This window comes from Sinocyclocheilus rhinocerous, unplaced genomic scaffold (genome assembly GCF_001515625.1).
Source record: "Sinocyclocheilus rhinocerous isolate Xijiao unplaced genomic scaffold, SAMN03320098_v1.1 scaffold357, whole genome shotgun sequence".
Classification (NCBI taxonomy): domain Eukaryota; kingdom Metazoa; phylum Chordata; class Actinopteri; order Cypriniformes; family Cyprinidae; genus Sinocyclocheilus; species Sinocyclocheilus rhinocerous.
Genome location: NW_015649568.1, coordinates 385,967 through 391,777, shown reverse-complemented (window position 1 = coordinate 391,777; position 5,811 = coordinate 385,967). Strand labels below are relative to the sequence as shown.

Here is a 5,811-nt window from a genome sequence, read left to right as displayed (position 1 = left end):
AAAATTGACACTTAAGACTGGTTTTGTGGTCCAGGGTCACATATATATATATATACATATATATATATATATATATATATATACTGTATATTACCTAAAATTTTTGAAGCAACATTACAAAAGATATTAAGATTATTTTCAAAGAATGTATTTTTAGTATAAGACGAGGGGAAAATTCTGTGAGTGAAGTAAGACAAAATACAATTATATTCAAGATACAGTTCATGAAAAGTATGAAATCTTGTTTCAAAAATGTTTAGATATTTCTACTTGGAAAAAAATTGCATTGTGTCTGTAACGCTGTGGATTACCACATGTAAAAAATTAAAAATTAAAAATCAGTAATATACAGATTTTACAATAATTCTCATACAACTTAAGACTAAGGGGCAAGGCATTACACCTAGGTAAACAGTAAAATTCACATTGTTTCAAATGTACAGTTGCACGACTTAACACGTTAATATAAGACTACTAAGCCTACATGTGCAGAGTTATGCCACTTTTTTTCTCAATTTTAACTTGTAATCATGTAAAGAGATGTGACGCACCTGGCAAATCATAAGAATTATTGTGGTAAGTTAATTTGACTTGTAAAGTAGCTGTAAAAATATGTACAATTTGTACAGCCTCAAGTAATGCATATTTCTGTGCGAATAAAATGAACATAACAGCTTCATTTAACTTCAGTGTCTTGCCCCATAGACTTCCATTCTAAATGCCTTACAGCACATGCATTTTTACAAACTAAGGAACAATTCGAAATGACATCATGACATTTGAAACATTAGCCACTTTCTGTGAGAAGAACCGGCTTTGATATAGTGCTAAATCAACAGTGTATCAAAAGCAGCCAGTTAAAATACATATTTTAACACTTATAACAGTCATGCTTTGCTATCCATGAAAGCTTTTTCCTTAAAGGCCTCCTGCATGTCTTTTAATTAATTAGTGCTGAGAAAGTGTCATGACGTTGATATCAGCAAATGCTGTATAAACAATGGCTCCTGTCCAGCCGGAGTCAATATTTTACCTTTACATGAGGAAGACTTGTACAGTATAAAAGCAATGTCTGTGTAGGAGTAGCTCAAAGAAATGGATGCTTTTATTTCTAACAAAATAAGGAATGGAAACATGTGGAAATGGAAATAATACATGGGGAGAAGTTTGATTTCCTCTGGAAGAACTCTTGCTTTGTGCTCCAGGGAGAACAGACAGCCTTTTCGGACCAGTGCACTCTTGGAAAATAAGAATACATGCGGTTCATATATATATATTAATAATATGTTTGTTTTGTAGCAGAGAGAGTGCAGAAGGACAAAGAACAGAGTAAGAATAGCACAGTCTCAATGCTCATGTCTTATACATGAATCGTGTGAAAGATTGATAGCAACTTTGTACAAGACATCTACAGTGCATGTCTGACTGAGGTATGAGCACACTGCACAGGGTGCGTTCACAGTGAGCAGCAATGCAGGAATACAAGAAAACACCACTTAGGGTGCTGTTCGCCCAGAATGCACTTTTTAAGTTGTTTAGAATGTAATCATCCTCTATATGGAAGATCTTTGACCCATTTCATTGGTTTTTCTGCATCTCACGCCATGAGTACCACATTTTTAGGATGCCATTTCAGGTTAATATTCAAGAGTTACGGTTAGATTTTTTCTTTTAGATCAACAATATGAAGAGAATTTTGATGACTAAATTAGTAAAAGTTAAAGATGTTGGATGGTGCATATCACAGGTCTTGTTCACTCCATCTCCATTGACCCCTTCAGTACTAATGTACCGCCACATTACTGCAAGGACATATGTACAACAGGACTGCATGAAATTATATGCTTGTGTAGAATATGTTTATAATTAGACAATCAACAATATGAAGAGAATTTTGATGACTAAATTAGTAAAAGTTAAAGATGTTGGATGGTGCATATCACAGGTCTTGTTCACTCCATCTCCATTGACCCCTTCAGTACTAATGTACCGCCACATTACTGCAAGGACGTATGTACAACAGGACTGCATGAAATTATATGCTTGTGTAGAATATGTTTATAAAGTGATACCTATTGGTCTTTATAGTTCTTTTGCACTTTAATCTGTGTAAAACTTTTAACTTTGTACATTTTTCTGTATTGCTTTATTGCATTTAAATGTTCAGTTATTTTTGTTATAAGAAAAAGTTATTAAACCTGTTATACTTTATGTCAGCACTTTTTTAAAAACTAAATTCCAGTATCGTGATAATACCGTATACCGTGATAAAAGCATTAGCAATTAATCGCAACATGAAAATTTGATACCGGCATATCCCTATTTATAAGTGAGAGTGTGTTTGCCTGTGTGCTTGTGAGGGTGGAGAAGAAATAAGTCTCAATGTTGTTTTATATGAGTTGGTGGTGCATATTTACAAGGGTGCGTATGTGTATACATGTGCATGTGTTTGAGCATATGATAAACTGCAGTGAGCTGAAATGACTTTGGTATTTGAGAGAAGCTCCAGAAGCTGGGTGGAGGCTACCGCTCTCTAGACAGTAATGGCTTTCTACTGCTGGCCAGGGCCTGGCAGATATATATACAGCTGCTAAAGTCATCATGGGCCATCATAGATCCATCATGGGCCGACACTGAGCATGAGCTGATGAACACTTAAATGAGACATAATCCCTCATTAATTATGTGTCTAATGACCAAGCTCCATCAGGACCTTAATATAAACCTAACAACGTTTTATACGGCTCTCTGAAATGCCGCTGATTCTGATTGGTCAGTTGCAGCATTCAATGATCAAATACTATAATGACAGCTAAACAGTAAATTCTCCGGTGCTACTTGTATGTGTCACGGTGCGTGCGGGGAGATGAAGCGAGGACTCAATTGCAGGAGAAATGGTTATTTATTTTGATAACAAAAATGAAAAAAAAACAAACCACCCCGAAGGGGAAAAACAGACAGGCAGGCCTAAAGCTGCACACATGCAGACACGAAACACACACAATGAGAAATGACGGATCAGCACAGGATGACAGACACAAGGAGAATAAATGGGAACCAAACGAGGAGGCTAACGAGGGAGACACAGGTGGATCAACTTAAACTATAACGAGGTAACAAGATGGGCGGGGCAAGACAATAGACAGGAGAGAGCACATGGCGACAGACAAACACAACACAAGCCATGTGCTCACAGAACAGTCATCTGGTGGCCCTCCTGGGCACACCCGCTGCAGACTGCGACAGAACCCCACCCTTAAGGAGCGGATTCCAGACGCTCCACCAGGAGCAACCCCGGAGGGAGGCGGAACGGAGGTGGATCAGGGGGAGGGATGGTGGGCCAGGCCCGTGTAGTGGAAGAGGCCCTGGGGATAGAGGTAACCCAGGGTTCCAGGGCGGGACCGGCAGGGCAGGAGGCCAGGGTGCGGCCGGCAGGGCACACAGGTGGATCAACTAAAACTATAACGAGGTAACAAGATGGGAGGGGCAAGACAATAGACAGGAGAGAGCACATGGCGACAGACAAACACAACACAAGCCATGTGCTCACAGAACACAGTCATCTGGTGGCCCTCCTGGGCACACCCGCTGCAGACTGCGACAGTATGTCTCTTTATGTCTCTCTGTTTTTTTTCTTACCAACACAAATTAGAATAACTACTTGCCAAAATCTTACGACTTGAAACGGTTAACTACCGATTGGCCTTGGAGCATTTTAGTATTACCTTTATGCTTAATTGAGAATTAGTTCACTGAGAAATGAACTTAATTGCATATTAATAATAATAATAATATAATTAATATTGATAATAAAATATTAATCATATAAATATTAATAATTTTCTATACTAAAATGCCATATTTAAAAATGATAGAAAATAAATAATATGTTGTAATGGACTATTATTTATTGTTAATCATTTCAGTTATAGGTAAGATTTTTGTTGAAAAGTTTGTTACATTGCGGCTGGTTAGTACTAACTAACTAACTAGCTAAAATATATAAATAAATCAGATTTACAGAATTGTTTTCCTTTATTGTATCATGCCTAGTCCTATTAAACTTTAGGTTAGCATTTCTGGAGGAAATGTAAAGTCTATGATATCTGGCTGAATTGTTTTAAAACTATTTCACTGACATTTCCAGATTCTTAATGAATTCGGTCATGAGGGGATTTCTGACTGGCTTTTAACCACAACACGATCCAAACTGGATCACAGTGTCATCTGAGAAACTCAAACGTTTATCAAAGCTGTCTTAATGCGCATTCATACCACTTCAGCTTGGAGCACAGCAGCCTGGAAACGTATTACGAGCGGTTGATCTTCAAGCTTATCATCTTGTGTTTGTCATGGCTATCTGCGTAATGAGTTTTCCATCTTTCTCCTTATGAAAGTGTCAGTCAAAACCAGTTATTGCTCACTAGAAATATAACAGCCAACTTCAACTAAGAACAGGCTCATCTGAACCAGGTTAAACAGATGGAACGAAATTAAGTGTCTTTTGTAATGTTCTAAAACAATGCTATGGAAACTCCATTATACAGTATGAATGTTGCTAGATTTCTAGTGCTACTGTGCAAAACTGCCATGAAGGTGTTCTTGGTGGTTGCCAGAGCATTGCTATGTGGTTGCTAGTGTGTTTGCTAGTCTCTGTGATATTCAGGTCTTTGTATATGTTTCAGGTCTCTTCTTTAATATAAGTTAGTGAGATTTTGTTTGTCAATTTTATCATCCGTCCAGTGAAATTTGTCCACTTGCTTACTTGCAACTCACATTGACCTTTGTTCAGCTATTTTTTTTATTTTAATGCCCATCACCATACCACACCCTGTCATTCACCAGCTAGACCAACCCGATCTCATGAAAGTGCGTATAAATAGTACGAACGAGTAGGAGTCATATTAACATAGATCAGAAAAAACTATATATATGACTGTCCGTTTCTGAAATAAGCATCTATAGACTCTTCTCTCAGTGGCTGAAGCATGAGGTCTTATGATTTCCTGTCTCTGGTGGGCGTCTGCACCTGTTAGCCTGAGCCTGGAGTCCCCCCTCCCTTAAATCTGTCCCGTTCGGTCCACACAGGAGCCCATCTGCCCCTAACGGGACTCACCTTCTGAGGCTTCCCAGCCGTGCTGTCCTCACTGAGCAGGGAGTGGGTGAGTGCTGTAGTCTCAGACGTAGTGTTGCGTGGACTTCCCCAGCGAGAGTGAAGCGAGGTGTTATTCCAACCGGCTGACTGCGGGACAGGGAAGGAGAGAGGTTGAGAAGATTGAGAGAGAGAAGGGTAGACTGGTTTCCTATTACACTCCTCTCCTCTTGAGCCCCCCTCCTCTCCTCTTTCTCTCTCTCGCTCTCTCTTTCTCTCTCTCTCTCTTTAAGTCACTGAACAGATATTCCAGACCTCTTAGTCTGACTCTGCCTGCACAGTGAGCAGCAGCAGTCTATGGAAACAGTGCCAGAGCTCCAGAGTCACATTCTCCTTATTGAAGCCCCTTTAGATCCATCAATGCATGCAGAATTTATAGTACGTCATTTACCTAAAATTGCAACACAGCTCAGCAGGGGAAATGAAAAAAAAAAAAGAAATATAATGGATAGTTTACTCCAGTGTTCAATGTCACATGATCCTTCAGAAATCTTTCAGATATGCTCAAAAAATGTCTTATTATTATCAAAGCTGAAAACAGTTATGCCTATTTTTGTGGAACCAATGTATTTCCCCCCCAGGGATTATTTGATAAATGAAGTTCAAAAGAATGTTAAACAATGTTAATATATATATAATTATTATTTTTTCTACTTCCT

General features: G+C 38.6%; 1 protein-coding gene across 1 annotated transcript in view; it reads right to left on the bottom strand.

The window, feature by feature from the left end:
• Nucleotides 1–5,252, bottom strand: part of LOC107710663 (semaphorin-3C-like) — a 45,473-nt gene extending 40,221 nt beyond the window's left edge. Inside the window, exon 1 of the mRNA XM_016515493.1 lies at nucleotides 5,117–5,252. The gene's annotated coding sequence lies outside the window, so the exon portion shown is untranslated. The remainder of the gene's footprint in view (nucleotides 1–5,116) is intronic.
• Nucleotides 5,253–5,811: the final 559 nt, after the last annotated feature.